Source organism: Dipodomys ordii, unplaced genomic scaffold (genome assembly GCF_000151885.1).
Source record: "Dipodomys ordii isolate 6190 unplaced genomic scaffold, Dord_2.0 Scaffold48, whole genome shotgun sequence".
NCBI lineage: Eukaryota > Metazoa > Chordata > Mammalia > Rodentia > Heteromyidae > Dipodomys > Dipodomys ordii.
This window is the reverse complement of record NW_012267264.1, coordinates 12,649,684-12,669,804: the sequence shown is the minus strand read 5'-3', so window position 1 is coordinate 12,669,804 and position 20,121 is coordinate 12,649,684.

Genomic DNA, 20,121 nt, shown 5'->3' with positions numbered 1-20,121 from the left:
TAGGTCTCCTTGGCACAGGCTGAAATTTTCTTAATAGTGACCCAGAAACACAACAAATCAAAGAAAGGTTGGACAAATGGGATTACATGAAATTGCAGAGTTTCTGCATGGCAAAGGACATAGCTAGCAAGATCCATTGAAAGCCCACTGATTGGGAGAAGATCTTCACTAGCCATACAACAGACAAGGGTCTCATATCTATAATATACTTGGAACACAAAAAAATTAAACCCCCAAACAAAAAATAATTAGCGAAACAACTACCCAATAAAGACTTAAAGAGAACCTTCTTTAAAGAGGAAATAAGAATGGTCAATAGACACATGAAGAAATGCTCAACTTCTCTAGCCATAAAAGAAATGCAAATCCAAACAACATTGAGATTCCACCTCACCCCAGTTAGAATGGCTATAATCAAGAAATCTAAAAACAACATATGCTGGAGGGGATTTGGCCAGAAGGGAACCCTACTGCATTGTTGGTGGGAGTGTAAACTTGTTCAGCCACTTTGGAAAGCAGTATGGAGGTTCCTCAAAAGACTTCACATAGAGCTCCCCTATGATACAGCAATCCCACTTTTGGGCATTTACCCAAATGATCACAAACAAGGTCATACATCCTAAAGCTACCAGCACAACTATGTTTATCATAGCATTATTCACCATAGCTTAGATATGGAACCAACCCAGATGCCCCTCATAGATGACTGGATCAAGAAAATGTGATATATATATATTCCTATATATAGGAAGATATTCATATATATATATATATATATATATATATATATATATATATAAATTCTATTTCTCCATCAGAAAGAATGACATTACCCCATTTGTTAGGAAATGGAAAGACTTGGAAAAACATATTAATTGAAGTAAGCCAGGCGCAAAGAAACATAGGTCCCATGGTTTCCCTTATTTGCAATAACTAGTATATATCTGAGACATGTAGAAAAGGTCAAAAGCTATATCCATATGGCCACATAAGATGAAGTTAAGCAAAATGAACCCCAAGATAGGGACACAAGTGTTTTTTTCTTTCTTGCTGTTGTTTTTAAGTTATTTATAAGGTAACAGGTTATTATTTTGTTTCTTTGTATGTCCCTCCCTTATGGTATAACCCCTATTTTCACTGTAGTTGATGCTGGTATAATTTGGAGAGGGGAAGGGAAAAAATGTTTAAATAGGGATACAGGTTGACCCATTGCAACAAGGAGATGTACAAGACACTATGTTGAAAAACGAACTTTATAATTTAGGCGAGGGGTGGGGGTGGAGAGGGTGTGGGGGAAGGGGCAGAGTGTAGTTGTGGAAGTGGGAAGGAAGAGATTGTAGGGGAAAAAAAAGGAGGAGGCAACATGCTTGATAAGAAATGTATTCATTACCTTGCTCATGTAACTGTAACCCCTTTGTACAGTATTGTTACAATAAAAACCTTATTAAAAAAAGAAAAAAAAGAAGGTTGAAAGGGTGGCATTGATGGAGACACATTGTATTCAGAAACTGCTTTGTTAAATGATAACTCCTTTGTAAAATTAACTAAAGATATTTTTAAAGAAATATAGTTATTCAAAAATATTAAAAAAAATTTAAATTGTATTAAAAGCATAAGCACCTAAGAATATAGCGTCTGCTTCATTGTACACCTGGAAGTACAATGTGCTCTATAAATATCACAGTGCAAATAAGTCATGCAACACAACAATAGTTACCAAAATGGTGAAAAATAGAATACAGAGGTGCAAAAACACACCCTGCCTCATGAATTTGTCATGTTCATGATAACAGCTTTCCTAGTTGCCAAGAAAATGATTCTCAGTGTGCAAATGCAACATTTATGTCCAAACAGCAGGAGCACATCTGTGCCAGAACAGTAGCAGCAGGATTCTCCCTGGCTGCGCATGGAACTGAGTTACCTGGCCAGAAATATAGCTTAGTGTTTTAAAGAAGTTAGCCCAAGGACAAAAATCTAAGGAACAGTTTACCAGAAAAATAGCCCTACACAACTGATATCACAAAAGGCACCTTTAAGGCAAAAATGCCTACAGTGAGCAATTAATACTTTTTTTCTTGGTTTATATTGATTTAAATGACCAAGTATGGAAAATTATGTGACAATTATCTATTAATTCTTATTTTTCCAATTAAGACTTGTAATCCAGTTGGGAGTTCTAATATACCACAGATGGTATAAAAATCATGTAAAAGATGGGAGATATGTAGATAAACAAAAATTGAAATGATGAGATTACTTTTGCTTATTTACTTGAAAATTTAGATGTACACCTAATATGTTGCAGTATGTTTCATAATAAAATTTAGGCCCAGATAGCTGAATATGGGGCTGTGGACTAACAAAGCTTGTAAAATGTAGCTTGATATTTTAATTTCATGTCCTGAGAACCCCATCAATAGCGATTAATTGTACATTATTATATCATTCTGCTCTTTCCCGCATGTTCTTTCACTAAATTAAAGGCACAGATCACTGATAGAATAAGCTGTTTTAATGAAGTTGGAAGCACAGCCCTAGTGGTAGAGAATCAGCAGAGCAAGCACAAGGCCCTGAGTTCAAATTCCAGCACTGCAAAGAAAAATAAAAGCACTCAGACATGAAACCATGTTAATAGTAAAGATGAGCCGAGCACCGGTGTCTCAAGCCTGTAATCCTAGCTACGCAGGAGGATGAGATCTGAGGATGTGGTTCAAAGCCAGCTCAGGCAGGAAAGTCTATGAAACTCTTATCTTCCATAAACCACCAGAAAACCTGATGTGGTGCTGTGGCTCAAGCGGTAAAGCACTCACCTTGAGCTGAAGAATGCAGGGGCAGCACCCAAGCCCAGCATTAAAGCCCCATGACCGACAAAAAAAAATAGTAATGATGAGGAGGGGGAACAAAGGAATAGAGCACTTATTTTCTGCCATTTTTAATACACTTCCCTTGAAATTTTTAAAATTTTAAATTCTTAATTTTTTATCCATACTCAATAATTAACTACTTATTCAGTTGGTAAAAATATAGTGCTAATAAGAGAAAAATTAGGAAGGAAAATTTTGTGTTTTTTAAAAGAGTGTCTGATATTTAATGTCTCAGTTGTGTCTGTTGTTGTACATCTGACTTTCTTAGAGATGACACCATATCACTTTACATTTGATTTATCAGGAAGAATGGCTGGCCAAATACTAGATCCCAGACAATGATAAATGTTTGTTCATGTGTCCAGTCACATTTTCAAGCTATTCTCTCAAACAAGGAATTATCTCTAAAATTTATTTGCAAAGACTTTACTAAGCTTGATATATAATATGGTTCCTAATACCTGGCCTAGAAAGGATTCCAGAATAAATCACTTTGTAAAATAGTGTCTGTGTTAATACTATGATCAAGGTCTGTGGTGCTAAAGAACAATATAAAATTTTGGAAGTACTGCAAATATATATACAAATATATAACAAACATAACTCCAAATTTCCTTTTCCTCTCTGGCTGCCTGAGGATCTGCTACCCCATGCATGATATGGTTGTTGTTGGACCAGGAAGTCCATGGGCAACTAACAACTTCAAAGGAGGCAGATGGTATTCATCTCCTTCACCCTGGGAAGACAATAATACCTAAGAAAGAAAAAATTGCCAAAATGTAAAAGAACATACCCAATGTCATCTTTGTATTTGGGTTCAGAACCCATTTTCGTATTGGCAAGATGAGTAGTTTTGATGAGATAGTTACTCTTAGGAGTATACAAAGAACATTGAGTCCAAACACACCTTTCAAGACATGGCCTAGATGAGAAGAAAAAGTATCTGAATGAAACATTGAAAGGAATGCAAAAAAGGAAGATGAAAGCTAAGGGAACTGCAAAGACTAATGTTGTTATTGGCAGAAAAAGGTCAAAAGAGCAATGATTCTGCAGTGAATTTTTCTGCAGTGACTGCAAATCCTATACAAGAGGATAAATAAATTCTAAAGAAAATTTAAAAACTAAAGTGCTCAAAATTTATTTTCTAATTTTTATTTACAAAAATATGAGAAATAAAAGACTATCACAAAAGGATAAAAGATCCAAGACTATTGATATTCACTTCTATCTTTCAATTTGTTAGGAATATTTTCCATACGTGACTATTATACAGAGCTTTTAAACAAAATGAGAAAAATTATAGGCTAAATTAAAATATCAATTGATTATAATTATCTATTGAAATAGTGATTAAATCCAAATAACAATAATCAAACCCCATTTCTGAAAAAGATGATGCTTTCTTTTATTACTGTTTCACCTAAACATTTCAAATAGGACTGTTCATATTTTAAAATGAAGAATCTAAAAAGTAATTTAAGATTTTATTGTCAACATTATAACTAAGATTGAAAGTTCCAAGGAAATTGAGGTAGTATACTTTAAACTGCCAAGAATGATAGTAAAGGAGATTTAAATTCAAAATTTCATTTCTATTTTGCACTGGAGAGAATTGTTTTCCTATTTACTTATATTCACAAAACTTTCACCGTTAGCTGACAGACCCATTGCTAAACATCAGCCATGTGTTAAAATCATCTTTCTACCCTTTAATAAAAATATTTTATTAGGTGGAAGAAATTTTTTTCATTTGCCAGGGGAATAAAAGGGGACCTAAGAAACTTCCATTGTTCAAACTGACTGGACTGCCAGGCAGAAACATCATCTTTCACTGAATTGCCCTTGAGCAGCTCAGTTTTATGATATATCTAAAGAGCCTGTTTGCACCTGAAAATGTTTTTCCATTTAAGAAATGTGCTGCAGAAGTAGACACATTTTTTCAGCCATATATATATATATATATATATATATATATTTTTTTTTTTTACTGCCTTTCTTTGTTTTCCACAAGCACATTCAATAAACTATTCTGTCAAGAGAAAGAGCAAAGGTCTCAATTCAATAAAAAAAATTGCAGTGATTTTGCTATGCAATTTTGTTCTTGCTACTTTATCACAATTTACCATTCAAGTGGACACTGCTGTTCTGCCAGCTCTGGAGGGGGAAAATGTCCCATCAATAGCCACAAGGTCATTGTCTCCCAGGAAGGCACTAGTCCTCTTTGGGAATGTGTCAATCACTAGCAGTCTTTGTATCATAAGCCAAAGTCATGGCTTAATGTAACACAAAACAACCCAAATGGATCAATATCAAGCAGTATTTATTTACCTAGATAACTACTGCAACACAATAACCCTTTTACCTATTACATAAGAAGCTGCAGCTCTTTTGGGCCTCAAAGATACACTTAACTAGTTTTACTGCTTCTGGTTACAGCTTGTCTCAAGGCCATTCTAAAAGAGCTCACTTGGCTTATAGTGCTCATAAAATAGAAAGACAAGTGAAAAGAAGAGCATTTCTGTACTTCCAGAATGAGGTAGTTCTATGTTTGATTATATTGCTAAAAATTATGTCCATCCTATAATTAATTCAAAAGTAAGGAACATATTTAGTAAGTACATCTACAAACATTTCTGTATAGATGTTACAAGTTGCAAATAGACTCCCATCTCCTGCCAGTTATAAAACTCAATGAAAATGGATTGAAGATATACATGTAATATCTAAAACTATAGAATTACTATGTGAAACATGAAAGGAATATTACACAAGCCAAGCAAGTTTTAGACAAGTATTAAAAACCACAGATAAGACAAGCAAAATTAAATAAGAGAGATTGTCTTCAAATTAAAAGCATTTGCAGAACATAGGAAATAATTGTCAATGTGAAATATTTGCAAACTACACATAAGAAAAAATTATAATCACAAATATATAAGAACTTGATTTAATATAAAAAAGGAAAAGCAAATGATCATTTAAAACTGATTAAAATTCTGTAATAGACATTCCTGGGAGAGAGAGAGAGAGAGAGAGAGAGAGAGAGAGAATTAAAACTATGGTAAGATACTATTTCTACTCAGAATGACTGTTATGATAAAATCAAATGACAACAAAGAATAGTGAGAATGTGGGATAAAGGGACCCTCATACATTGGTTTGGTTGTAATTTAAATTGATAGAGCCATTGTGGGAAGCAGTATGGAGGTTCTTTAAAAATGAAAAATTTTCAGCTACAATACCTACCACTAGGTATCTTTCCAGAAGAATTTAAACCAGAATACAAAAGGCTAACTTGCACTCCCATTTTCACTGAAGCAATATTCAAAGTCATCAAGACTTAGAGTCAAACTCAATATCCAACAATAGATAAATAAATAATACACACACACACACACACACAAGCACAGCCACAATTAAAGAGGACATCATGTCATTTGTGATAACATGGATTGACTTTGAGGGTGTTATATTAAGTGAATTATCCAACATAATAGACAACTATTATATGATCTCACTCAATGTAAAAATCTCAAAACTGTTACTTATGGAAGGATAGGGAAGAGCAGTACTTTCCAGCAACTGAAGACTGGTGATGAATGGAAAATAGGGAAAAATTGAACAAAGGTACTTAGTCAAAAGTGGATGTTATGAACTGTGCCATTTTAACATATAATAGGTTGGATATAGTTAACAATGATGTACACTTTAAAACAGGATAAATTTTTATTGCTCTGTTCCAAAGAAATAATAAAAATGTGATGTGTTGAAAATGCTAAGCACCTGGATTTGTTCATTAAATATAACAATGAAAAGCAGAAGTTAATTGTCTAGGAAATGTATTTAACAAGATCCTAGCAGACAACTTCCCAAACATGCAAAAAGATAGGCCTATTCAGATACAAGAAGCTTTTAGAACCCCACATAGACCAGACCAGAACAGGACATCCTACCATCACATTATAATCTGCACAGGATCAATTCAGACCAAGGAAAAGATCCTTAAAGCTGTCAAGGTGAAAGGATCAATCACCTATAAAGAGAAACAAATTAGAATAACCTCAGACTTCTCATCAGAGAAAATTAAAGCAAGAAGAGCCTGGAATGATGTATGCCACGCCCTAAAGACAAACAACTATCAACCAAGAATACTGTACCCAGCTAAACTCTCCTTCATAACAGAAGATAAAATAAAAACCTTCCATTGCAAAGAAAAACTGAAACAATATGTTGCCACCAAACCAGCCCTACAAAAGATAGAAAACCAACAAGAGTGCAATAAAGACCAAGAAACTGCATCCAAATTGAGAATCCAAGAACCATAGGAAGAACTAAGTTGTCACAGCCCCCAAGAAGGTAGATAACATGGCAGGAACTACAAAACACGTCTCAGTCCTAACTCTAATATTATTAAGGACTTAATTCTCCAATTAAGCTACGTATACTGTCTAGTTGGATTAAAAAGCAAGATATATTTATCTGCTGCCTTTAAGAGTCAAACCTTGCCCACAAAAACGAATATGTTCTAAAAGAGAAAGGCTGGAATAAAAATCTACCAAGCAAACGTTCCTCATAAATAGGCAGGAGTTGCAATCCTAATATCAGATAAAATAGACTTCAAATCAAAATTAGTGAGAAGAGATAAAGAAGGTCACTACATACTAATTAATGGATCTCTCCTTCAGGAGGATATTACAATTCTAATTATCTATTCATCAAACAATGGAGCACCCAAATTATCCATGAAACACCACTTTCCCTCAAATCTCACATAGATCCAAAGACATTAATTGTCAGGGACTTTAACACACCACTATCCCCACTAGATAGATCAACCCAACAAAAACTCAACAGAGATACAGCAGATCTAAACAATTGCAAAACACAACTAGATCTAACAGACATCTACCGAATATTTCACCCAGCAGCATCAGAATACACATTCTTCTCAACAGCACATGAAGCAGTCTCCAAAACAGACCATATTTTCGGTTAAAAAGCAAACTTGTAGAAATTCAGAAACATTGAATTTATGCCCTGCATTCTCCCAGATCACAAGAGAATAAAATTAGAACTCAACACCAAAAGCCTCCAAAGAAAGCCCTGTAACACATAGAGGCTGAACTGTTGAATCACCAGTTGAATCAACCGTTGAATCACCAGTTGAATCACGATTGAATCACCAGTGGGTAATGGAAGAGATAACACAAGGAGGGTGAACTGTTGAATCACCAGTTGAACCACTGTTGAATCACCAGCTGAATCACCAGTTGGATCAAATGTTTAATCACTGTTTAATCACCAGGGGGTCATGGAAAAGATTAGAAAGGAAATTCAAATGTTCATGATATTCAACAAAAATGAACACACAAATTACCAACTCCTCTGGGACACAGCAAAGGCAGTACCCAAAGGCAAGTTTATAGCTCTGAATTCCTATGTCAACAAATTGGAGAGTTCTGAAACCAACAATTTAATGAGACATCTGAACCTCCTTGAAAAGAGCAGCAAGATAAACCCCAATCCAGTAGATGGAAAGAAATAATTAAAATAAAACCAGAATTGAATTATTTAAAATCCAAAATAAAACCATAGAAAATATCAACAAAACAAAGAGTTGGTTCTTTGAAAAAATAACAAAATTGACAGACCCTTATCAAATCATATCAGAAAAAGAAGAGAACACACACACACAAACACAGAGATGAGATTGGAAACATACAGACAGAAACAACCATGATTCAGAACATTATAAAGGAATACTTCTCAAACCTTTATGCTAATAAACTTGAAAATCTAGAAGAAATGGACTATTTCCTAGCAAATATTGACATACCGAAACTAAACTGAGTTAAACCACCTTAACAGACCTATATCTAGCATTGAAATAGAAACAGCAATAAGAAACCTACCATCTGAGAAAAGTCCAGGACCAGATGGATTTACAGCAGAATTCTATAAGGCCTTGAAAGAAGAACTCACACCAATATTCCTCCAAATCTTCAATGAAATTGAAAGACAGTGTTCACTACTGAACTCTTTCTATGACCATCAGAACCTTCATCCCAAATCAGGCAGGGACTCATCAAAGGAAGAGAACTATGGACCTGTTTCTTTGATGAACATCGATGCAAAACTTCTCAAAATTTTGGCCAATCAATATCAACAACTCATCAAAAAATTATACACCACAATCAAACAGGATTCATTTCTGGTCTGCAAAGCTGGATCTATATACACAAATCAATTAATATAATTCATCACAGCAACAAGGACAAGGATAAGAACCACATGGTTATCTCAATAGATGCAGAAAAAGCATTTGACAAGATCCAACTCCCCTTTATGATGAAGGCTCTGGAAAAATTAGGAATCCATGGAACATTCCTCAATATAATAAAGTCTGTATATGACAAACCTACAGCCAGCATTAAACTTAATGTGAAAAACTAAAACCATTTCCTCTACACTCAGGAATGAGACAAGGATGTCCACTCTCTCCACTTCTCTTCAATTTAGTATTAGAATGCCTAACTGTAGCAATAAGACAATATGCAAATATGAAGGAGATCCAAATAGAGAAAGCTGAATTAAAACTCTCCCTCTTTGCAGATGTCATGATCTTGTATTTAAAGAGTCCCATGGATTCTACTCCCAAATTACTCGAGCTGATTTGAAACTTTGGCAAAGTAGCAGAGTATAAATTAACCCTCAAAAAATCAATGGCTTTTTGTATGGCAACAATGAGAAGTGTGCGGCTGGAATCAGGGAAGCAACTCATTTTGTAATAGCCCCACAAAATAAAATACCTAGGAGTTAACTAAAGAACTGAAGGACCTCTATGATGAAATCTTTAAAATAATGGAAAAGAAATCAAAGCAGGAGCTAACAGTGCTTGATAAGAAATGTACTCATTTCTTTGCTCATGTAACTGTAACCCCTCTGTACAGTATTTTCACAATATAAAATCTTATTGAAAAAAAAAGAAATCAAAGCAGACCTTAAGAAGTAGACAAACTTCCCATGCCTCTGGATTGGAATGATCAATATTGTGAAAATGGCAGTACTTCCTAAGCCTATCTACAAATTAAATGTGATACCTATCAAGATTCCAACTTCATTCTTCAAGGAAATAGAAGAGGCAATCCAAAAGTTCATATGGAACAATAAAAAACCCGAAAAGCAAAAACCATCCTTAACGGAAAGAACAGTGTTTGAGGAATATCAATAACAAATTTCAAACTCTACTACAAGCCATAGTAATCAAAACAGCTTGGTACTTGCTCAAGAAGTGACTTCAGGACGAAAGAAATAGAACTGAAAACCCAGAAATGAACCACAGACCTATAGCCACCTAATCTTCAATAAGGGAGCTAAAAAATAGAATGGAAGAAAGACAGCCTCTTCAGTAAATGGTGCTAGCAAAATTGGTTAATCACCTGTAGAAAACTAAAGCTAGATCCTTATACATCATCCTGCACCAGAATCAACTCCAAATGCATCAAAGACCAGGTAGTCAAAGCAGACACCCTGAAAACATTACAGGATGGAATAGGAGAGACCCTAGGTCTCCTTGGCACAGGCTGAAATTTTCTTAATAGAGACCCAGAAACACAACTAATCAAAGAAAGGTTGTACAAATGGGATTGCATGAAGCTACAGAGCTTGTGAATGGCAAAGGACATAGCTAGCAAGAACAATAGAAAGCCCACAAATTGGGAGGTCTTCACTAGCCATACAACAGATAAGGGTCTCATATCTAAAATATACTTGGAACTCAAAAAATTAAATCTGGGGGGGGGGAGGATTGGGGGGGGGGGGGGAGGCTGGGAAGGGATGTGAAGGGTAAACAAAGGAGGAGGCTGCAATGCTTGGTAAGAAATGTATGCATTATTCTGCCCATGTAATTGTAACCCCTCTGTACAGTATGTTCACAAATAAAATAAAATTTAAAAAAAAACAAAAAAAACTTAGACTTGAACTTGGATCTCTTTAGATCCACGTTTCATTCCAGTGACAGCTATCCATTCAATGTTAAGCATTTCTCATGAGTCAAAAAAAAAATTAAATCCCCCAACAACAAATCCTCAAAGAAACATCTGCCTGGGGCTGAGAAGATGGCTCAGTGGTATAGCACTTGCCTTGCATGCCTGAGGCCCTGGGTTCGATTCCTCAGCACCACATAAGCAAAAAGAAAAAAGCCAGAAGTGGAGCTGTGGCTCAAGTGGTAGAGCTTTAGCCTTGAACTGAAGAGCTGAGGGACAGCGCCCAGGCCCAGAGATCAGGCCCCATGACCGCCCCCCCAAAAAATAGAAACAACTGCCCAATAAATAAGTGGGCTAAAGACTTAAAGAGAACCTTCTTTAAAGAGGAAATAAGAATGACATGAAGAAATGCTCAACTTCTCTAGCCATAAAAGAAATGCAAATCCAAACAACATTGAGATTCCACCTCACCCAGTTAGAATGGCTATAATCAAGAAATCTAATAGCAACAGATGCTGCAGGGGATATGGCCAGAAAGGAACCTTACTGCATTGTTGGTGGGAATGTAAACTTGTTCAACCACTTTGGAAAGCAGTATGGCGGTTCCTCAAAAGACTCCACATAGAGCTCCCCTATGTCCTAGCAATCCCACTTTTAGGCATTTATTCAAAGGATCACAAACAAGGTCATACATCCTAAAGCTACCAGCACAACTGTGTTTATCACAGCATTAGTCACCATAGCTTAGATAAGGAACCAACCCAGATGCCCCTCAGTAGATGAATGGATCAAGAAAATGTGGTATATATACACAATGGAATTCTATGCCTTCATCAGAAAGAATGACATTGCCCCATTTGTTAGGAAATGGAAGACTTGGAAAAACTTATATTAATTGAAGTAAGCCAGGCGCAAAGAACCATAGATCCCATGGTTCCCTTATTTGCAATAACTAGTACATGTGTAGGACAAGTAGAAAAGATCAAAAGCTATGTACTTCTGGCCATGTAAGATTATGTTAAGGGAAATGAACCCGAACTGTTCTGAATATTTTTATTCATATGACTCTACAAATATCTTTTTTCTTTCTTGATTTTGTTTCTAATGTATTTATAAAGTAACGTGATTTTTTGTTGCTTTGTATGTTCCTCCCCCACGGTTTAACCCGTTTTCACTGTATTTGATGTTGGTGCCCTGAATCTTGTATATACACTTCTCTAATTTGGAGAGAAGGGAAAAAACAAAATGCTTAAGTAAGGATACATACAGGTTGACCCGTTGTATCAATGAGATGTACAAAACACTATGTTGAAAACATTGCGGGGGATGATGGAATGGTATGGGAAAACAAAGCAGGTGGCAACAATACTCAATAGGAAATGTACTCATTACCTCTCTCGTGTAATTGTAACCACTCTGTATAACTTTTTTTTTACAACAAAAATGTACAAAAATATAACAATGAATAAAAGCAGTATATCATGCCCTATAAATAGTTTTAGGCAGGTTTGAATGACTAGATATTTGGGTTGTAAGGAACATTTTGTGTACCATATGACTGGTATGAATTTCAAACCCTATAAGGGGTCTGAATGACCTACAGGTCATTCAGATGGCCACCCAAGCATGCTGGTGCAGTTTCTGACACCGATATTAGTAGTTTGGAGAACCATTAAGGATATTGAGGTTAGCTGTGTATCTTAGTATTTAAAGACTTTCTTCCTTCATTAGATTTTGAGGAACTATTTTTGTGGCTGTTATACAAGAAGTATTTTTTATATTTTATTATTAATAAGTTTTTATTGTAAAAATACCATACAGAAGGATTACAATTACATGAGAAAAATAATGAGTACATTTCTTATGAAGCATTGTTGCCTCCTCCTTTGTTTCCCCTTCCCATCCCTGTCTTCCCATCCCCACCCCCGACTAAAGTTGTAAAGTTCCTTTTTCGACATAGCACCTTGTACATTTCATTGTTGCAATGGGTCCACCTATATCCCTATTTAAACAATTTGTTTTTTCCCTTCTCCTCCCCAGATTATTCTAACATCAAATAAAGTGAAGTATTTTTTTCCTTCATCCCTAATAGATTAGGCTTTGTGTTGTGTCATCCTTCATTTGTCTCTTTCTTTAGTTTCCTTCCTCTTGCCCCGGCACTAGACACACAAACTCCACAGACTACCTTTTGGAGAAATTTCTTATAAAATGGAATTAGTTTTTTCTAAAGTAAATACATGTATCTATTACATGCCAATTAAAACATTTTTAAAACGTTTTAAAACTCATGTAGTGCTAGCACAAAAACAGACATAAAAGCAAATAAAGTATCATAGAGCCATCAAAAAATTTGTGTAGGATGATCATCTCATCATGAACAAAATTGCCAAGAACATCCTTGGGGAAAAGTCTAATTTTTAAATAAATTACTATGGACAAACTGAGCATTTACAAGCAGAAGAATTACACTGTTCTGAATATTTTTATTCATATGACTCTACAAGCATATTAACGAAAGCAAAAATGATCAAATAGGATTTATCAAACTAAACAGCTTCTGCACATCAAAGTAAGCAACCAGTAGAATAAAGAAATAATTTATGGACTAGGAGAAAGTATTATAAATATCTAATAAGGGGTTTATATACAAAATACATAAGAAACTCAAGTAGCTTAATAGCAAAAAATAAGTAAAAACAAAAACAAAACACTCAACCTGATTAAAAATGAACAATATACCTGAATAGACATTTACAAATTAAAATCGCAATGAGGTATCATCTTACACCATTAGAATTTCTATTATTAAGAAGATAAAATTTAACACAACTTTGCAAAGATATGGAGAAAAAGGAACACGTGTATAGTATTAGTTGAGAATGTATCTGAGTAAAATATTTATGGAAAATGGCCTAGAAATTCTCCAGAAACTTAAATATATAATGACTATATAATTCAGCAATCATTTTTTAGTTGTATATCCAAAGTAAATGATACTAATGTTGAAGAGCTATCTGCACTCAAGGTTCAACAGAGCACTACTAGAAATAGCCTTAATCAATGTCCCTCAAAGGATAGATTTAAAATATAGTAATTACAATGGAATATACATTGCCTTTATAATAAAATTTAGAAAAGAAATTTGGTAATGATATAGAAGTAGAAAAATAAATGAACATCTATTTGTATTGACATGTTTGAAGCTAGAAAACATGATAAGTAAAATATTGTAGGAATGGAGATTTAAATATTACATTTTCTCACTTCTATATGACATGGAAGAGTCAAACACACATAAAGAGCAGAAAGGTGGATACCATTGCCCAAGGACTGGCAATAGGAGCGAGGAGTGTGCTCAAAGATAGAAATTTCAGGTGACTATGAGAATAGGCTCTGGACGTCTGTTAAGTAGCATGGTGACTTTAATTAATAACATTGTATGCTTATAATTTCTATGAGTACAGATCTTAAATTTCCTCACCACAAAACCATAAATGTGTGGTAATGGATATGACTATTAGTTAGGTTTGTTTCACTATATATATTATACTGCATTATTAATTGTTTCACTATATATTAAAAATCAGCTCATTATGCAGTATAGACACATACAATTTTTATTTGTCAAATATGCATAAGATTGGCAAAAAATACATGAACAAAGCTAAACGTAACTCTTTTTGCTCCCCTCTATAAATGATCTTTTCTTCAATCTTCATATTGGTCATGTATTAATTAATAATCCTTAATTTGAGTAATAGATCATTGTCCCAATATTTTTATGTTAATAGGTAAAATACAAGTATTTGCATTTAAATCCATGATTAAAAACACATAATTCTCATTCTAATAAAATAACAGGCACTATGCTGTGTATTATACACATAAACCAACCTCCAGGTTTTTTTTTTGTTAGAGTATAAATTCTTACAAAACTGTATCAAAAACAGGAGACCATGTGCATGGAAATGTGCAATGAAAAAAGATGGCTCTAGTGTGCCTTTTTATATTTTTGCCAGTCCTGGGGCTTGAACCCAGGGCCTGGGTTTTGTCCTTGAGCCTGGCTGCACTCTACCACTTGAGCCACAGTACCACTTCTGACTTTTTCTGTTTATGTGGTACTGAACAGTCGAACCCAGGGCTTACACATGCTAAGCGAGCATTCTACCACTAAGCCACATTTCCAGCTCCTGCTCTGATGCTTTGTGTGTAGAGTTGTGTGCAAATCTTCAGATGAAAAATCTTGAGTATGTTTTCAATCAAGTGTCTCATTAAATATCCTGAAACATTATGAAAGATATATATGTCTGTGATCTATTTCTAATATCAATTTGTTTTATTTGTACCACCATAAAATGTACCAGTAAAAGGAATTATTTCAAGTTTTTATGATTTAAATCCTACAATCTAAGCATTAAGATTAGACTCGAAGTACTTTTGAAACTGAATATATTCTTTCCTTTATGAGGAAAATAGTATAACCTCCTTTAATAAAATTTATGGAAACCAATAGAATATAACATAGCTTCAACGCTTACTTGTTGAAATATTGATTATGGTCACCATGCATATTCTATGTACAATATGATTGGTTAGGCTACTAATAAGTAGTTGTGCTAATGTTTCCATTTTTAAGATGGATGCTTTAATGAGTGCCTTCCAGAACACAAAACAATGCTCTGTATTTATCCAATTTATGGATGACTATATAGTGGATTTGCTTCAGAGATTTCTTGATGTAATTATTTTAATTACCCCAGTTCTGTTCATAGAAACTTCTTCATATGGGAATCAATGACCAAAAAAGGAAAAGAAAAAGAAAAAAATCGTACATTGAAGCTTTATAGAGAGAATTTTTAAAGCTGTACAAATCAACCAGCTGCTCAGATAAATAATGTATGTTGCAGCTGGCTCTTACATGGGCCTGCATGTCCAATACTAGCAGATGTCCCAATTCTATAAATGCACTTATAGAGGAAGTGCCTCCTAAATTGACATGGAAAGGAATTGTGATACAAACTCAAAAGAGATCATTTGATTATAGAAATCAACGATTATTTTTTTTCTAAAATTCCTGTAAACGTTACAAGAAAATGCTTTGTACATCAAAGATTTGAAAATATCTGATCGTTTCGTAAGGAGTAAATTGATCTCTCCACTGGTTTTGTTTGTCTTAGTTAAGCTCTTTTACCTCTATACTTGAAAGGGGGAAAGGTCGCTTCATTTTAGAAATGTTTTTAAAATCCAGAAAAATGGCAATTCAGAAAATTAACATAGATCTATCTCCAGTGACATTTATTTAGTCGTATAAGATGAGGACCTGGTTTAAGCCTAGAACTGCTGATAAAATAAATATCAAGATAAAAAGTTTGCTGAATATTTAATGAAAACATTAAAATATGTCATAACTGTCCCCAGGAATTCCCATCACATGAGGAAAAGAAATTTGAACAAATGACAATCCCCTAACTTTTATGGTTGTTGAAGGACATGCATGGGACAAACCACAGGTACACACAGCAAATAAAATCAGACATCAGACATATTATCCACAAAGTAGAAACAATCATATTCATTGAAAATCTTGATAGCTACTCATTGATGAATGACATCATACATGGAAGACAAAAGGATTAACACATACAGAGTAGGGACTATGGGAGGTACACAGTAGCCTGAGTTGAAATGATTGAAATTCAAGGTAGCAAAATGGAAGCAGAAAGTAGGGGAAGTCACAATGGCCTTGTATGTTATGGTAAGGAGTTTGGATTTTATTTTGTAGAAAAGAAGAACTATAGTATTTGAATGGTGGGGGAGTGCACACATAAAGGGTATTTTACACTGGAAAGGTGTAAAACTCCACTGCACAAAACTATTTCACTGAATGTTGCCTCTGTGTTTTCTAACCTCAGACAGCCCTTTCTGATACCTTTGAGTCCACATAGTAGAGGGCCACAAAACGATTTGTTATATTTAATTGAAACACTCGCTTCAGTACATGGGCAAACTGAAGCTCAGGATAGTTAAACAATGTATTCAAGATCAGCTAGCTCATGGTGAGGCTAAGGGTAGGATTTGTCTCTCTGGGGCTACAAAAACACCTTGGAATTTAGAATTTTATGCTTGGGTCTGCAATAACAGTTGGCAAATTAGCTTGTAAGTGATACATGATAGCTAAATTAAAAGCAAGACGCATAGTGACAATTTATGTAGCTGTAAATGTAGGACTAGAATTTTGAAATTCATACAAGAAATGTCAAGAGAGGAAGGAATGATAATGCTTCTTCCATCTGGGATGTTCATGGACATCTGTATGCAGAGATAGCTTGTCCAAATATATGAATAGAATACTTACACTGAGGAATATGAAGAAATGAGAAATCTGGCCTAATAAAGCTTTATAAGTGCTGAAGATATTAACAAACACTATTTCTGCCTCGTTTATCATTTTTCCAAGTAACCATGTACCCACTTCTTTTTTTTTTTTTTTTTTTTGGGTCTGGTCGTGGGGCCTGAACTCTGGGCCTGGGCGCTGTCCCTCAGCTCTTCAGCTCAAGGCTAGTGCTCTACCGCTTGAGCCACAGCGCCACTTCCGGCTTTTTTCTTTTTGCTTATGTGGTGCTGAGGAATCGAACTCAGGGCCTCAGGCATGCAAGGCAAGCGTTCTACCACTGAGCCACCTTCCCAGCCCTGTACCCACTTCTATATTTATCTCTGCTTTGTTCAGAAAATTAGTAAACTTCTCTACCATGTTGGATTACAGTGTATACTCAGGGTAAGATAAGAATTTGAGACGCATCAGTAATGTCAAAAGAAATAACATGAACTCATCCCGGGGCCCATTCCCTTATTCTCAAATGACATTAATGGGTGGGACACAGGAAATACACATTAGATTTGCTACTTTGCACAGAGAAAAAGTTCAGTTTGGCTCTTTAGCAATGCTTGATAGGAAATGTACTCATTACCTTGCTCGTGTAACTGTAACCCCTCTGTACAGTATTTTTACAATAAAAAAGTATTTTTTAAAAAAAGGCCAGACGTGGAACTGAACATATTGTGCAAGCAGAGGTCAAATCGAGTGTGGGAATATGTGTGCTGGATTTGCGTATAAATAGTAACCAGACCACCACTTTTCTCTGTTTCCCACCTTTGCAATAGATTTTATGTTTTTTAGAGGTGCTGGTACTGGGGCTTAAGCCTAGGGCCCAGGTACTATTTTACATATCCCTAACTTTTTTGCTAAAGGCTGATGTTCTACTACTTGAGGCACAGCTCCACTTCTAGCTTTTTTGGTGGTAAGATATAAGAGTTTAATGGACTTTCCTGCCTGGTCTGGTTTAGAATCTCAATCCTCATATCTCAACCTTCTGAGTAGCTGGAATTACAAGTGTGAGCCAGATCTTAGATTTCCATAATAATTTTAACAACTCTCATGTTGCTCATGGCACAAATATTAAAATATCCTCTTTGTGGGAAATATTTATAAAAAAGAACTTCTGTAATCCCATTCATGTTGAAGGTAACATGACGTTTATGATACATTTTTCCCAGGAAGAGAAAATATGTTTGGGAAGAAATGTGAGTAATTCTATAATTTACAATCTATGTACGTTATGTAAAAATCAAACTACATAAGTTGAGGGGAGGGGTGAGATGAGAGGAAATGGGGGAATGGTAGAATGGGTGACATTTAGGAAATGTACTCATTACCCTACTCATGTACCTGTAACCCCTGTGTACAGTATTACAATAAAAATATATGGAAAAAAAGATGCACTATATACATAACCTGAATTATAAAATTGAAATTTTTTACTACTTAATAAAAACACATAAAATATTGTTCTAACTATATAATTCTCCTCATTACGATATTTTATGTAGTAAATGACATTTCTAAAAAAGGCACCATTAGTTTAACCATACTTTTATATTTTGTATTTATTCCTTTAATAGAAACAATACACGTGCATTTTATTCTAAGTAGCTTTCAGAATTAGTGGCGTACTTGCAAAATATTAACAAATGGAAACTGGAAAATAGGATGCTTATGAGCAAAGACACTTTGAGATGCATTTTCTTTCTTTTTTTTTTTCTTTTGCCAGTCATGGTGCCTGAACTCTGGGCCTGGGCACTGTCCCTCAGCTCTTCAGCTCAAGGTGAGTGCTCTACCACTTGAGCGCACTTGAGCTACAGCGCCACTTTCAGCTTTTTCTGCTTATGTGGTGCTGAGGAATTGAACCCAGGGCCTCATGCATGCAAGGCAAGCACTCTACCACTGAGCTACCTTCCCAGCCCCAAAGACACTTTGAGAAGTAACTTTCAATATTGTGGTTTTAGATTCAAAGAACAATAAGATGATGTTAAGCAAAATGAACCCCAAGATAGGGACACAAATGTTTCTTTTTCTTTCTTGTTATTGCTTTTAATGTATTTATAATGTACTATGTGTTTTTTTGTTTCCTTGGTATGTTCCTCCCCCATGGTATAACCTCTGTTTTCACTCTATTTGATTCTGGTGTTCCGCATCTTGTATATACACTTTTCTAATTTGGGGTGGGGAAGGGAAAAAACAAATAGGGATACAGGTTGACCTAATTGTAACAATGAGATCTACAAAACACTGTTGAAAACGAACTTTACAACTTCTGGAGGGGTGGGGGTAGTTGGGAAGTGGAAAAGGAAGGGAGGATATGGGAAAAACAAAGGAGGTGGCAACAATGCTCCATAGGAAATCTACTCATTACCTCACTCATGTAGCTCTAACACCTCTGAACAGTATTTTTACAATAAAGAATGGCATATTAAAAAAGAACAAAGAGAATGGAACAGGTAGTTTAAAACATGGGTGGACCTTTGTCACCATTACTGCATCTAAAAGACAATCTCTTAAAAAAGGTACAATTTATAAGTGGTGCTATGAAATAATTTGTTGATTAATAAATCATCATCTGAAGCTGTTCCTAATCATATTTAACCAGGGATTGGTTCTTACAACTCCAAATGGTCAGATCCTTTTGACAGCAAGTATAAGCATATGGAGACTCCTTTGTGTATCTAATTCCACTTGAAGAGATTTTATCCAATCCATAAATGCATTTATGCTGCAATGTATCTCCATTTAATCCTTTCCTTCTACTACTCCATGCTCTAAGAATTATAATGAGAAGCTTTTGGACTTTAATAAATGCACAAATACAGTATCAATATTTACTCAACAATGCTGTGTAAATTTCCAAATACAAAAAAGAGAATGGTCATAGTCATTT